The sequence below is a fragment of the Nicotiana tabacum genome, chromosome 2 (genome assembly GCF_000715075.1).
Source record: "Nicotiana tabacum cultivar K326 chromosome 2, ASM71507v2, whole genome shotgun sequence".
NCBI classification, from domain to species: Eukaryota; Viridiplantae; Streptophyta; class Magnoliopsida; order Solanales; family Solanaceae; genus Nicotiana; species Nicotiana tabacum.
In genome coordinates, this window is record NC_134081.1 from 118,568,931 (window position 1) to 118,586,002 (window position 17,072).

A 17,072-nucleotide genomic window follows, 5' to 3' on the forward strand; every position below is an offset into this window, starting at 1 on the left:
GACGCTTGAAGATATGCTACGAGCATATGTTCTAGATTTCAAGGGGAATTGGGATGACCATCTGGCACTTATAGAATTTGCCTACAATAATAGCTACCATTCCAGTATTAAAATGGCCCCGTGTGAGGCACTGTACGTGAGGAGATGTAGATCACCAGTTGGATGGTTCGAAGTCAGTGAGACAGAATTATATGGGCAAGATTTGATTCACCAAGCCATTGAGAAGGTGAAAGTGATACAAGAGCGACTGAGGACGGCACAAAGCAGGCAAAAGTCTTATTCCAATGCCCGACGTCGTGATCTGGAATTTGAGGTTGGTGATTGGGTTTTCCTGAAGATCTCGCCGATGAAGGGTGTTATGCGTTTTGGGAAGAAGGGTAAGTTGAGTCCGCGGTATATTGGGCCGTACAAAATTCTTCGATGAATTGGACAGGTTGCTTATGAGTTAGAATTGCCATCCGAATTGGAATTTGTACACCCGGTATTCCATGTATCTATGTTGAGGAAATGTATTGGAGACCCTTCTCGGGTCGTCCCTATCAAAGATGTACAAGTTACAGAGGATCTATCATATGATGAAGTGCCAGTGGCTATATTAGATCGACAAGTCCGCAAGCTGAGAATAAAGGATGTAGCTTCCGTCAAAGTATTATGGAGGAACAAGAATATAGAAGAAATGACATGGGAAGCAGAAGAGGAGATGAAGTCTAAATACCCTTACCTATTCCAGAGTGAAGATAACGAGGATGCCGGGGGAAAGAAGGACGCATTATAAGGTGGAACGGCTCTATGAGGTAAGCAATAGCTTGTGAATACTTTTTTTTAATACAAAATGGTGATATGCAGATAATGTACATATCCATAATGCTTTGTATAGTCTTGTAAGGCCATAGGTTGGGTTTAACTGCTTGCAAGTTTGGCTAGTGTCCATTTTATAGGGGAAGATCAGCCGAAAATTTCCGTCGGAATCCACGATGAGTTAGACACCCCATAAACCCTTACATTCGAGGACGAATGTTCCTAAGGGGGAGAGGGTGTTACAACCCAAATTCGCATACCTTAGATCACGCCGTAAGTTAGTCGACGTAAATCCAAGAATAGATTATCTTTGAGATGATAAGAAGTTAATCCTATTGGTCTTAAACGATACAAGGGTGTATAAGAGTGGTTAACAAGTATTAGAAGTTAAACGAATCAAGGATGTTGTAACCCGTATTTTCGGGTAACACTAGAGGTGATTAATTGTCCCAAGAGGTCATGTTTTAATGTATTTGAATCATATAATATCCGTATCATAAGTCTAGAAGTCAAGCGAGTTATGAAACAAAGTCGATAAAAGTTGTCGCAACTTACATTTATAATTTTACTTAAACTTTAGGTCAAATGTTACTACAATTTCCTCCAAATATACTTGTAATTATGGGGTGATCGACCTATCAAATTGAAGATCTATGAGTCTAGTTTCCAACTCATTAAACCGTTCGTCGATACGATCTCGGAATAGAGAGATATTCGCGTTTTCGAGAGAGTGCGCCAAGCAGCTCTCTATGGGGCCCATATAGGCGATTTAAGACATATGGATATATATAAGATATCTCAACCCCGTTTTAAGTCATTATTTTTCAGTATATTCAGACCTTAGAACCCTAAAAACACTCTCTCAAGGTTCTCTCATGATCCAAGACCCAAACAAAGGGCAAACAACACAAATCAAGTGTCGGGAATCCCGTGGCGCTAGTAAGTTTCTTGTTCTTCTTGTCGTTGCTGATTTTTGTGTTGTTCCAGCTCGTGTGGGAGGTTGTTTTAAGTGTTTTATGTTCTGTAAATACTCCTTCAAGTTTTTAATATCAACTCTAAGTAATTTCAAGTCTTCTAAAGTAATTCTAGTGCCGCAAAACCCGAATTGATTGCTAGTTTCGCTTCCTTGTTCTTGTGGCAGAATTGGAGAGATATTTCGTGGAAAATTAAGGTCAAATTGGAGTTGTTATTTCTGTTTAAATGTAAGAAACCTCTTACTCTATATATATATTTAAGATTATCCAAGTTGCGGCTAAGTCGTTGAATCTAGAACTTGTGAAATATATATCGAAAGGCTTGGTAGTAATGTTGTTGGTTGGTGGACTGTTTTGGGAGGCTCAATATGATTATTAATGATGTTGTTTGGGCTGTTTGGTGATTTTATTGACTTGTGTGAAGTCATATAAATAGGGGAGGTGCTGTCCGTTTCATCGTAAAATAGGTTGCGGTCGATACATAATAGTTACGATGCTTAAACGATAATGATAGTGTCATTTCTCTTATTGTAGACTAAGGAGTCGTGACATTTGTATAGCTTGAGGTTGGACAGTATATACAAGGTATGTGAGGCTATCCCCTTCATCCTTTTGCATGACTCCGATTGTACATAATGTATTGAACGAGCTCCCAAAGATACTCTACTCTTAGAAGCTAGCAGTAGTTACATTGCTGCCCTTCTTATGAAACGATTGATATTGATGTTACTTCTCTTATTCTTATATTATCAATGTTGTTGGTAGTTCCTGATTCTTATAAGATTCTTGATGAAGAGTTAATCCTAATAACATGTACGAAGGATACCGACCTTACGTCACTCCGAAAGGTTCAAAATGTGATTCCAATGAGTCCAGCATGCATCATATATATGTATCTATTTTACTCTACCGAGCCGCGCTATAGTCGGCTGGGTACGGCACCTATTGTGCAACCACTGATCAGTTGGGTTTTACCGAGCTCCACGTGGCCGGGTATGATTCTACCGAGACCTATGATGGCCGGGTACGTTTTACCGAGCCTATTACGGCCGGGTACAATATGATGATGGTGATTCCCACAAAGGCATATGTTTTAAAAGTTTATGTATATATCATGTGTTTCATGTCAGTAGCCCTCAGAGGTACCCAGATGTCACAGGTTGTATATTCCCTATCCCTGTTTACATTACTGTTCTTACTTATGCTTTCCTGCCTTACATACTCAGTACTTTATTCGTACTGATGTCCCTTTTATTTGTGGACGCTGCATGTCGTGCTGTAGGTCCTGATAGACGGGTAGACGCAGCTCCCCCACCACAGTAGGCTATCCAGTTCAGCGGTTATTGGCGAGATCCCTTCTCCGGACTTGCCGTGGTCTTGGTATGCATTTTTGTTATAGACATTATGGGTATGTCGGGGCCCTGTTCTGGCAATGTTGTCGAACTTATATTCCTTTAGAGGCTCATAGACAGGTGTCGACTCATGGTAGCTCGTACCTTATATATAGTTTCTTGACAGTCTTGTCTTCCCATGTTATGTATGTTCATGACATTATCTTTCATTGTTGGATGTTCATGATCCATGTCTACCATTTATATTGATCTTGTCGGCCCTTAAAGATAATAAGGAAGGTTAGATAAAATGTACGTTGGTGCTCGGCAAGTATGGCCCGGGTGCTAGTCATGACCCTCCAGTTGGGTCATGACAGCAGAATCACTCTGCGGACCACATAATGGTCGCAGAGTAAGGCAGAGTGAGGCAGGGATGGGCCATTTTGGAGGTCAGGTCTGCAGGCTGGTATGATGACATCCATACTTATCTTCGAGAGGCTACAAGGCATTGAGGATATATACTTCCCATCTTTCTTTCCTTATCGTGCGAGATTGATTCAGCTTGAGACATAACTCTTTGAATTCCTTCCACGTATTCGTATGCATATATGAGCGCTCAGTATTAGCTGTGCATCGCTGACTTGTGATTTTTTGAACGAGGTTCAAGAGGTGTATTCTGTGTTTTGGTAATGGGCTAGTCTGGAGGACTTGAGGCCAAGTTTAGACCGCAGCTTAGTGTCATGACCCAAAACTAACCCCCTGTCGTGATGGCGCCTATCGTGGAACTAGGCAAGCTGACTCATTTTCAAAACAAAACGATATTTTCATTTCAAAGATAATTTCAAGGTTATTTAACATAAAAACCTCCATTTAAAGAGTTCAAATCAAAGAAAAACAGAAGTGCGAAAAAGAAAAGCCCGACATCGGGGTGTCACTAGTCATGAGCATCTACTATAATCTGTCTAATAATATCAAGGCTAACTCAGCCTGGAAAAATAGCTAAATACGACTAGAGGAAGATAAGAGGGAGAAGAGCAGGGGCTGCGATCGTCAAACAGCTACCTTGCTATCTCCAAGAAAATCTGCAACCAGAACACTCAATAACCGCTACCGTGTCCAGCCACACCTGGATCTGCACACAAGGTGCAGGGAGTAACGTGAGTACGCCAAATCAGTAAGTAACAACAATAAATAAAGACTGAGCAGTAGTGACGAGCAATAAAGCATATAACGTTCATATCAGGAAATCTCAGTAAAATACCACATGCTCTTAAAAATCAGGATTTGAATCAAACATCTCGTTTAAACCCAGTTCCAATAAAAATCATTTTAAAGACAATTTTTTTTTCAAAAGGCTCAATGCAAAGGTGAGCAAAAATGATGAAATCATAAACAGCCACTCGGGCAAACCTCACAGTCACTCGTGCCACTCGGGCATACCTCACAATCACTCTTGCCACTCGGGCATACCTCACAATCACTCTTGCCACTCGGGCATACCTCACAAACACTCTTGCCTCCCAGTCACTCAACACTCGGCACTCGGCACTCGGCACTCGGCACTCAGTAGGTACCTGCGCTCAGTGGGGGTGTGTACAGACTCCGTAGGGGCTCCTTCAGCCCAAGTGCTATAATCTGCACGGACAACTCACGTGCGATAATAATAAAGTATGCTACAGGCGGGCAGCCCCGATCCACACTCATCCTCACAAATCAGGCCCTCGGCCTCACTCAGTCATAAACTCTCAAGCCACTCGGGCATTTCAGTAAAACAGGGCATTCGGCCCAAATCATTTATATCCATCAAAATAGAGTCATAAAACAGAGTTATGCGGTAAACAAGTATAAACATGACTGAGTATATATTTTTAATCGAAAATAATGAGAGGATGGTAAGAAACAACCCCTAAGGGTCCAAACAGCATTGGCGCAAGGCCCAAACATGGCATTCAGCCCAATTTACAGAAATTCTTTCTAAAACATATAAGTATCATATGGTTTCAACAAAGTATGCAACTTTACAGTTGCTACGGGACGGACCAAGTCACAAATCCCTAACAGTGCACGCCCACACGCCCGTCACCTAGCATGTGCGTCACTAAAAATAGTAGAATGATACAAAATCCGGGGTTTCATACCCTCAGGACTATATTTACAATCGTTACTTACCTCAAACCGGTCAAATCTCTACCCCGCAATGCTCTTGCCTCTGGACTCTGCCTCCAAATGCTCCAAATATATTCACAATCAGTATAATACCATCAATATACGCTAATGGAATGAATTCCACAAGAAAAACTTCAAAATTAGACCAAAACCCAAAATTGGCTCAAAAATCACCTGTGGGGCCCACGTCTTGGAACCCGACAAAAGTTACAAAATCCGAAAGCCCATTCAACCACGAGTCTATCCATACCAATTTTACCAAAATCCAACCTCAACTCGACCCTCAAATCTACAAATCTAATTTCCAAATTTCTAAGTTTCAATCTCTGATTTACACCTCAAAATCATGTAATCTAGTCGGATTACTCGATAATAATTCAATATTATGGAGTAGAAATGATCACAAGGGACTTACCTCAAGTTTTCCTGGAAAATATATCCAAAATCGCCTCTCCCCAAGCTCCAATTTGTCAAAAATGGCAAATGGGACGAAGTCCCTGTTTTTATAATTCTGCCCAGACATCCTCGGTTCTGACTCGATCTTGGCCCTCGATCTTGGCCATCGATCGAGGTCCTCGATCCTGGTTCTCGATCCTGGGCTCAATCATGGCTTCGATCGTGCCCCTCGACCCTGAGCTCGATCATGCCTTCGATCGTGGCCCTCGACTTTGGGCTCGATCATGGCTTCGATCGTGGCCCTCGACCCTGAGCTCGATCTGGGCTTCGATCGTTGCCCTCGACCTTGAGCTCGATCTGGGCTCAATTTCTAGGCAGAAGCAATTTCCAACAGAAGGAAATTACAGCAGCTGTTCTAGTTCAATTTTTGATCCGTTAACCATCCGAAACTCAACCGAGGCCCTCGGGACCTCAACCAAATATACCAACAAGTCCTAAAACATCATACAAACTTAGTCGAATCCTCAAATCACCTCAAACAACGCTAAAACCATGAATTACACCCCAATTCAAGCCTAATGAACTTTGAAATTTCTAATTTCTACAAACAACTCCGGAACCTATCAACTCACGTCCGATTGACCTCAAATTTTGCACACAAGTCCTAAATGACATAACAAAGGCATTCCAATTTTTAGAATCGGATTCCGACCCTGATATCAAAAAGCCAATCCCCCCGGTCAAACTTCTCAAAAATAAAACTTTCGGCATTTCAAGCCTAATTCCTCTATGGACTCCCAAATAATATTCCGGACACGCTCCTAAGCCCAAAATCACCATACGGAGCTATTGGAATCATCAAAATTCAAATCCGAGGTTGTTTACATATAGGTCCATATCCGGTCCACTTTTCTAACTTAAAATTTTCAATTATGAGACTATGTGTCTCATTTCACTCCTAGTTCCTTCCGGACTCGAACCAACTAACCCGATATAACATAATATATTTGAATAACACAAAAATAAGTAGGAATGGGGAAAATAGGGTTACAACTCTCAAAACGACCGGCCGGGTCGTTACATCCTCCCCCTCTTAAACATTCGTTCGTCTTCGAACGGGTCTAGAAACATACCTGGAGTCTCGAATAGGCATGGATATCTGCTCCGCATCTCCCGCTCGGTCTCCCAAGTGGCCTCCTCCATAGGCTGACCTATCCATTGCACCTTCACTGAAGCTATATCCATTGACCTCAACCTTCGAACCTGCTGATCCAAAAATAGCCACCGGCTCCACATTATAAGTCATATCACCCTCTAACTGAACCGTGCTGAAATCCAAAACATGGGACGGATCTCCAATATACTTCCGGATCATGGAAACATGAAACACTAGATGCACATTCGACAAGCTGGGTGGCAAGGCAAGCTTATAAACCACCTCTCCTATCCTCTGAAGCACCTCAAAAGGCCCAATGAACCAGGGGCTCAACTTGCCCCTCTTCCCAAACCTCATAACACCCTTCAAGGGTGATATCTTCAGCAAAACCTTCTCCCCAACCATAAAGGATACATCACGGACCTTCCTATCTGCGTAGCTCTTCTGCCTAGACTGCGCCGTGCGAAGCCACTCCTGAATCAATTTCACCTTATCTAATGTGTCCTGGACCAAGTCTGTACCTAAGAGCCTAGCCTCACCCGGCTCAAACCATCCAACCGGAGATCTACACCTCCTCCCATACAAAGCCTCGTACGGAGCCATCTGAATACTCGACTGATAACTGTTGTTATATGCAAACTCCACGAGTGGCAGAAACTGGTCCCATGAACCCCCAAAATCAATGACACAAGCATGCAACATGTCCTCCAATATCTGAATAGTGTGCTCGGACTGCCCGTCCTTCTGAGGGTGAAAAGTTGTGCTTAACTCAACCTGAGTACCCAACTCTCGCTGTACGGCCCTCCAAAATCGCGATGTGAACTGAGTACCCCTATCTGAAATGATGGAAACTGGGACACCATGCAGGCGAACGATCTCTCGGATGTAAATTTCAGCCAACCGCTTTGAAGAGTAAGTAGTACCAATTGGAATGAAGTGCGTGGACTTGGTGAGCCGATCCACAATAACCCAAATAGAATCGAACTTCCTCGAAGTCCGTGGGAGCCAAACTACAAAGTCCATAGTGATCCGCTCCCACTTCCACTCTGGGATCTCTAACCTCTGAAGCAAGCCACCTGGTCTCTGATGCTCATACTTAACCTGCTGACAGTTTAGACACCGAGCCACAAACCCAACTATATCCTTCTTCATCCGCCTCCACCAATAGTGCTGCCTCAAATCCTGGTACATCTTCGCGGCACCCGGATGGATGGAATACCGCGAGCTGTGGGCCTCTTCAAGAATCAGCTCTCGAAGCCCATCTACATTAGGCACACATATCCGGCCCTGCATTCTCAGCACCCCGTCATCACCAATAGTCACATCCCTAGCATCACCTCTCCGAACCCTGTCCTGAAGAACGAGCAAGTGAGGGTCATCATACTGACGCTCCCTGATACGGTCATAAAGAGAAGACCTGGAGACCACACAAGCCAATACCCGACTAGGCTCCAAAATATCCAATCTGACAAGCTGGACTGCCAAGGTCTGAACATCTAATGCCAAAGGTCTCTCTGCTGCTGGAAGATAGGCTAAACTCCCCAACCTCTCTGCCCGGCGACTCAAAGCATCGGCCACCACATTGGCCTTCCCCGGATGGTACAAGATAGTGATATCATAGTCCTTAAGGAGCTCCAACCATCTCCGCTGACGCAAATTAAGATCCTTCTGTTTAACAGATATTGCATACTCTGGTGATCAGTATAGATCTCACAACGAACCCCATACAAATAATGACGCCAAATCTTCAAGGCGTGAACAATGGCTGCTAACTCAAGATCATGGATAGGATAGTTCTTCTCATGGGTCTTCAACTAGCGCGAGGCATAGGCAATCACCCTACCCTCCTGCATGAAAATACAACCAATGCCTATCCTCGAGGCATCACAATACACGGTGTAAGAACCTGAAGCTGATGGCAAAACTAACATTGGAGTTGTGGTCAAAGCAGTCTTGAGCTTCTGAAAGCTCTCCTCACATTCATCCGACCACCTGAATGGAGCACCCTTTTGGGTCAATTTGGTCAAGGGCAATGCAATAGATGAAATTCCCTCCACAAAGCGACGGTAGTAACCCGCCAAACCAAGAAAACTCCTAATTTCCGTGGCTGAGGACGGTCTGGGTCAACTCTGCACCACCTCTATCTTCTTCGGATCCACCTGAATACCCTCACTGGAGACCACGTGCCCCAAGAATGCTACTGAACTGAGCCAAAACTCACATTTAGAGAACTTTCCATAAAGCTTCTCCTCCTTCAATCTCTGCAATACAATCCTCAAATGCTGAGAGTGCTCTTCCTGGCTACGAGAGAACACTAGGATGTCGTCAATGAATACAATGACAAATGAGTCCAAATAGGGCTGGAATTCACTGTTCATCAGATGCATGAACGCTGTTGGGGCATTGGTCAGCCCAAAAGACATCACCATAAACTCATAATGTCCATATCGGGTTCTGAAAGTTATCTTGAGAATATCTAAATCCCGAATCTTCAGCTGGTGATAACCGGACCTCAAATAAATCTTGGAGAACACCCTCGCTCCCTGAAGCTAGTCGAATAAATCATCAATACGAGGCGAGGGATACTTGTTCTTGACTGTGACACATTCTCATGGAACCATCCTTCTTTTTCATAAATAGAACCGGTGCACCCCAAGGTGACACACTAGACCGAATAAACCCCTTATCAAGGAGTTCCTGAAGATGTTCTTTCAATTCCTTCAACTCCGCCGGTGCCATATGATATGGTGGAACAGAAATGGGCTGAGTGCCCGGCACCAAATCAATACCAAAGTCAATATCCCTGTCAGGCAGCATGCCCGGCGGGTCTGCAAGAAACAGATCCGAAAAATCACGTACCACCGGAACAAAATCAATGACAGGAGTCTCTGCACTAACATCCCTCACAAAAGCCAAATAAGATAGGCAACCCTTCTCAACCATGCACTGAGCCTTCAAATATGAAATCACCCTACTTGGTACATAATCTACAGAACCGCTCCACTCAACCCTCGGAATTCCCGGCATAGCCAATGTCACTGTCTTAGCGTGACAATCTAGAACAACATGACATGGAGATAACCAATCCATACCCAATATCACATCAAAGTCAACCATACTGAGCAATAATAGATCTACTCGGGTCTCCAGACCCCCAATAGTCACCACACATGACCGATATACGCGGTCCACAATAATAGTATCGACCACCGGAGTAGATACATGTACAAATAAAACTAAGGACTCACGGGGCATATCCAAAAAATAGGCGAAATACGAGGAAACATATGAATACGTGGAACCAGGGTCAAATAATACTGAAGCATCTCTGTGGCAAACTGAGACAATACTTGTAATCACAGCATCTGAAGCAATAGCATCCGGTCTAGCAGGGAGATCATAGAAATGAGCCTGACCAACCCCTGATCTGCCTTCCCCTCTAGGGCGACCCCTAGCTGACTGACCTCTACCCCGAGATGACTGGGCGGGTGGTGAGGTAGCTGGTGCTGTAGTCGGAGGCTGACTCCTCTGCTGAGATAGACCGCCATGACAATGAGGACACTGCCTCCACATATGCCTAAGCTCCCCACACTCAAAACAAATCCATGGTGCTGGCGGCGGAAACTGAAGGGAACCCCTAGCAACGGGATGACTAGTAGAAGAACCTGGCATGGATGAGCCCTGGAAAGGTGGAGCATGGGACGAACTCTGAACTGGAAGGGCATTAAGTGATGAGTGGCCCTGATGAGAACTGTGAGAACCATGGCCAGATGATGCACCCCGATGAAATGGCCGAGCTGACTGAGCCTGTCTGAAATGACGACCTCTACCGTGCTGGAACTGACCCCTAAAAGGAGCATCGCTGAATCCACCCTGACCACGAGGTCTCTTGTCCTCCCGCTCAACCCTCTCCTGACTGCGAACCATCTCAATCTGCCGAGAAATGTCGACAACCTCATCAAAGGTAGCACCCGAAACTCGGTCCCTGGTTATGAGCAACTATAGTTGATAAGTGAGGCCATCAATAAATCTCATGATCCTCTCTCTGTCCGTGGGAATCAACCAGATAGCATGACGAGCCAACTCAGAGAATCGCATCGCATACTGCGTCACAGACATATCACCCTGGCGTAGCCACTCAAACTGTCTACGCAACTCCTCTTTGCGGGATCGAGGCATGAACTGATTCCTCCAAAGTGTCCACCATATGGTGAAACATGGGAAGCCAGCAAAACAAAAGGTTGATCTTTCTCAGGGATACACCTCCGGATCATGTTATCTACACATATTTTAAACAATAGAGGTTCATCCCTATAATAGGCTCGACAATCGCGGAAGAACTTTTTCTTTTGAATTGAGGAGAGTTCATAAGGCACAATACCGCTTGCTAAATAGTTAGCGATTTCAGCATATCATGGCGTCTCCTCCATTGTCACAGCAAGTAACTGTTCATCCGAGAATGTCTCTGTTATGTCTTCCACCTCCATTCTCTTTTCAGCTCCTTCCAATCTTGATAGGTGGTCTGCCACTTGATTGTCCATCCCCTTTCTATCATAGATTTCCAGATCGAATTCTTGTAGCAACAGAACCCAGCGAATCAAGCGTGGCTTTGACTCCTTCTTTGCAATCAAGTACCTAATTGTTGCATGGTCAGTATAAATAATAACTTTTGAACCAATTAAGTACGACCTGAATTTGTCGAAGGCAAACACTACCGCCAGCATTTCCTTTTCCGTTACAGTGTAATTGAGCTGTGCACCGCTGAGCGTCCTGCTTGCATAGTAAATCGAGTGCGTCATTTTGTCCTTGCGTTGCCCCAAGACTGCTCCTATAGCATAATCACTGGCGTCGCACATGAGCTCGAATGGTTGCTCCCAGATGGGTGCTACTATGATAGGTGCAGTCACCAATCTCTTCTTCAGCTCCTCAAAAACCAACCTGCAATCATTAGAAAACACAAAGGGCTGATCCTTTTCAAGCAGCTTACACAAGGGGTTAGCAATTTTGGAAAAATCTTTAATGAATCGCCTATAGAACCCGATGTGCCCAAGGAAATTTCTCACTGCCTTTACCGAAGTGGGTGGTGGCAGCTTCTCAATCAAATCAACTTTAGCATGGTCGACTTCAATGCCCTTGTTGGACACTCGATGCCCCAACATTATTCCTTCTTGTACCCTAAAATGGCACTTTTCCCAATTCAGCACCAGATTTGTCTCTACACATCTTTTGAGCACTCTTCTTAAGTTGTGAAGACAATCTTCAAATGAATCCACCACCACGGAGAAATCATCCATAAACACCTCCATAATATCCTCCACCATGTCAGTGAAAATGGCTAACATGCACCGCTGGAATGTAGTCAGTGCATTGCAAAGTCCAAAGGGCATTCTCCAAAAGGCAAAGATGCCATATGGACAAGTAAAGGATGTTTTCTCCCTATCTTCCGGGGCTATTGAGATCTGGTTATACCCCGAGTATCCATCCAAGAAATAGAAGTGGGACCGCCCAGCTAACCTGTCCAATATTTGGTCAATGAAAGGCAATGGGAAATGGTCCTTTCGAGTGGATGTGTTCAGTTTCCGATAGTCCATGCAAATCTGCCACCCAGTGACTGTACGAGTCGAGATCAACTCGTTATTATCATTTTGTACGACCATCATTCCTCCCTTTTTTTGGCACACATTGGATAGGACTAACCTAGTTATTGTCAGAGATGGGGGAAGATGATACCCGTATCTAGCCACTTGATAACTTCCTTCTTTACTACTTCATTCATATTCAGGTTCAGCCGTCGTTGATGCTCCTTAGAAGGTTTGTGCCCCTCTTCCAGAAGAATCTTGTGCATGCAAAAGGCTGGACTGATACCCTTTACGTCTGCCATGGTCTAACCAATGGCAGTCTTACATTCTTGCAATACTTGCAATAGTTGCTCTACCTGCACAACTAGCAAACCAGATGATATAATAACAGGAAAAGTAGAATTAGGCCCCAAGAAAGCGTACCTAAGGTAGGCTGGAAGCGGTTTCAAGTCCAGCTGTGGTGGCTCCTCTATTGATGATTTTGCAGGTGGTGTTTCTCTCTCTTCTAAGCGTAGGGGCTCGGACTGAGGTTCCCTTTTCCAGAATCATTGACCTTCAATAGCCATGACCCACTCTGCCAATCCTTCACCGTCCATCTCTTCCAAATTCATCAAGCAGGCTTCTAGTGGATCCTTGACATTAAGGGTCTCATCCTCTTCTTGCAGTATCACATCCACGGCCTCCACTAGTGAGCAGTTTGCAAATTCACTGGGTCTCCTCATGGATTGTTGAACGTTGAATATTATTTCTTCATTGTTCAACCTCATTTTAAAATATCCAGTCTCACAATTAATTAATGCTCTCCCAGTGGCTAAGAATGGCCTTCCCAGAATGATGGGTATCTCTTCATCCACCTGACAGTCAAGAATAACAAAGTCTGCAGGAAATACAAATTTCTCCACTTTCACAAGCACATCATCAAGAATTCATGTCGGTCTTTTGACTGTGTGATCGGCCAGTTGCAGCAACATTGAGGTCGGTCTAGCTCTGCCAATGCCCAGTTTTGTATAGATTGCCAAGGGCATCAAGTTTATAATGGCTCCCAAGTCACACGATGCTTTAGCAAAAGTATAACTCCCAATAGTGCATGGGATATTGAAGCTACCTTGATCAGACATATTTTGGGCCATAGGTCTTGTCACTACCGCACTGGAGGTTTGTGTCAGAGTTACAGTGGATAGGTCCTGGAAGTCAAATTTTCGCGACATCAGGTCCTTCATCATTTTTGCATACCCTGGCATTTCTCTCAAAGCATCCATCAGTGGAATATTCAATTGAATATGTCGAAGCATTTCCATGAATTTCCTGTATTGATCATCTTTCTTTTGTTTTTCCAATCTCTAAGGGAATGGTACAGGAGTCAACCTTTGTCCACTACTTGATGTCTTTTCTTTGTTGGAAGCTTCTGGCACAAGAGGTGCCACCTGTTCTGAGACTTGTTCACCATCCTTCTACTTACCCTTGTCAACCTGTGCTTGTTCAATTACAACCTCGGTGAGCTCTGTTGACTCATCTGCCTCTAATGTAACTGGCGTAGTTGGCATAGTCTCTCTCGTAAATTGAGCAACTTATCGCTCTCTGTCTAAATCTCTTCCATTCCTGAGACTCACTGCCATTAGCTGATTTGGGTTTTGTTCCTTTGGGTTAATATTTGTATCTGTAGGCAATGTTCCTTGGGGGTGATTTTTCAAGGCCATAGATAGTTGTCCCAGTTGAGTTTCAATGCCTTTGATTGTTGAATCATGTGCTGCTAACTTTTCTTGCATCTTACCATTTGTTCCAATGAGTTGTTGCAGCATACCCCTGATTTCTACCATGTTGTTGTCCTGTTGTTGATGAGGTGGTTGGTAGGCCAACTGTTCCTAGTTCTGCTGATTATAGCCCTGCTGCCTTTGATAAGGCACAACTTGACCTTGTGGTCGTGCGCCTCCAGAATTGGGGTTGTGTTGTGGCAGGTTGGGTCTGTACTGCTGGTTTGGTGCTGGTCCCCATTGTTGCCCACCTTGCCTCTGACCTCAAAAATTATTGACATAATTCATGTCTTCTCTGAAGCCTTGATTGTCATTCTCTCCACTCTATGAGCACACATATGACTAGTTTATGTAAGGAGTGCACAATCCTCCATTCGTTGTATCAACAATGTGCACTTGCTTTATACCCATCTCATCAATTTTCTTTGTTAGTATGCTCATCTGAGTCATGAGAGTGGCTATGTTCTCTGCATGGGAATTGTTTGGGTCAAGAGCAACAGAATGCACTATTGGTATAAGTGTCGTACCTCTAGCCATCCAGCCTGAATTTTGAGCTATCTTGTCAAGAAGAATCTTGCACTCTGTGAATGTCTTGCTCAAAAATGCACCGCCAGCTAAAGCATCTACATTGGCCTTCAAACTATCTGCTAAACCCATGTAGAATCTTTGTCCCAGCACCTAATCTGGAATGCCATGGTGTGGACACTTCACTAGCATACCCTTGAACCTCTCCCAGGTTTCTTGCAAGGTCTTAGTTGGTTTCTACATGAACTGCAATATCTCATCAATATGTCTTGCAGTGTTGTTGGGAGGATAAAACTTGTTTAAGAACTGTTTGACTAATTCTTCCCAAGTGGCTATGGAGTTTATTGGGAGCGAATTCAGCCAAGTTTGAGCCTCTCCAATCACAGAGAATGGAAACAGTAGTAGCTTGATGGCTTCAGGAGTCACATTCGGTTGTCTTTGGGTCACACATATTGATAGGAAATTCTTCAGATGTTGTTGTGGGTCTTCAATGTATGACCCGGAGAATAGTCCCTTATTTTGCAACAGATGCAGCATGTTGTTGGTGATCTGGAATGTCTCCGCTTGTATCTGAGGTACAACAATGGTGACGGCTAAGTTATCAGCACTTGGTTGTGCCTAATCATAAAGAGCAGCTTCTGGCACAAGAGGTGCCACCACTCCATTGTTTGGGTCAACCCGATTATTCCGATTGTTTACGTTGACATTGTCTACGTTGTCCATTTCAATTTCGAGTGTGTGTTTTTGTTGTAACTGTTTGTTCTTCTTGTTGGCTCGATTTAAGAATGCTTTCTCGGGGTCTGAGAGTCCTTCGAAAAGTTCACCAGTCCTCGAAGAGCTTCTAGGCATACACCTGAGTCACAGGAGAATTCAAACGTGAGAATTTCAATGGAAAATTTTAAACACCGTAAGAAATTGATCTAAACTAAGAATACTAGCAATTCTTCTAAGTTGTAATAAATAACACCGTTAATTCTCCGGCAATGGCGCCAAAATTTGATCACGCCCAACTATGCCTTGTAAAAAGGACTAAGCGGTCACTGCAAATATAACTCGGTTCAAGTCTGGAGTCGAATCCCACAGGGAACTAACCTATTTACTACAACTTTAAATAATGCTAATGATAAGCTCAGACAACTTCCGGATGCAAGAGTTTTATGAATAATCAGTGAAATTTATTTAGCTAAGGAAAAATGACAATAAAATTAGTAATAATCAAGACTAAAATTGAATTTAAGGGTAAAAGGATCTAGGGCTATTGATTTTCCCAATTGCCGGATTAATTCTTAACTCTTTAGCTATAATCTCGCCGTAATACTCTATGAGGATTATGAGTTTTGGGCTACCGTAATTACCTCTCGATCAATTACGATAATTTACTAGAAGCATTCTTTCGAACTACTCTAGTTAACAATTTATGCAACTCAGAATTATCCCACCAAAGCTTCGTTATTTCTAACCCCACTTTTAAATTCAAGTAATTAATCACTTAACTTACCCAAAAGTGGTATTGTTCAATAATAATCTAACCAAATGTTCTTTCGCAATAAACACAAGGTAACTAGACACGATTAATTGAGGTCCCTTCCAATTAACCACAATACAATACGTAGTTGAACAATCATAGAACAAGCGCGACTCAATTATAACAAAATAGAGTCAAGACTTCATCCAACAATTGGTTCCATCAATCCTAGATAATAGATTTAGCTACTCATATTAATGGAAAACAAATCACTAAAATAATTCATAATCAACAAATAGATGTATGAAGAAGAAAATGAAAACTCTTAGGAAATTATTCGTCTTCTCTCCCTCGTTCCTGCCTCTAAAATCTTCTAAAAACAGCTCTCCCTCACTTCTGGGCGAGTTTTAGGTTTCATATAGGTTTAGGTTAGTCGCCTAGGAAATTACATAATTAACCCTGCATGTTTGGCTTTCGTCCGCCCGTCCGCGGCCTCGGATCCGGCCGCGGATTTCCACTGCCTCACTGCCTTGAGTTTGCGAACCAATTCGCGGTCGCGCACCTGGAGGGGTCATCTCGCTTTCTTTTCTCGCTCCTTTTCGACCGGGCTAACCTTTGATTGGCCTTTCACACTCCATGTTGACTCCAAAACACTCGTTAGCTCCCTCCTAGCTCGGAGTAGCTCCTGCAAAGCATCAAATTCTTAATTAGAGCCTTTTGTTATCTTTTAGCATTCAAATATCAATAAAGTACGGCTAAATTAGAGTGTAAGTAGTGTCTAAATTGCATACATATAGCCTACTATCATGTGGTATTAGAGCTCTAGGTTCATAGGTTCTACAAGTCATGAGCAAGTGTGTAGTAGAGTCTTGCGGATCGGTATGATGACGTCCATACCTATCTTCGAGAGGCTACAGGACATTTAGGATAT

The 17,072-nt window shown here is 43.5% G+C and overlaps 1 non-coding gene across 1 annotated transcript; it reads left to right on the forward strand.

The window, feature by feature from the left end:
* The first annotated feature begins 14,839 nt into the window (after nucleotides 1-14,839).
* Nucleotides 14,840-14,946, forward strand: LOC142174134 (small nucleolar RNA R71). Its single transcript, XR_012703467.1, has one exon. It is a non-coding gene; the product is annotated as a small nucleolar RNA R71 (small nucleolar RNA).
* Nucleotides 14,947-17,072: the final 2,126 nt, after the last annotated feature.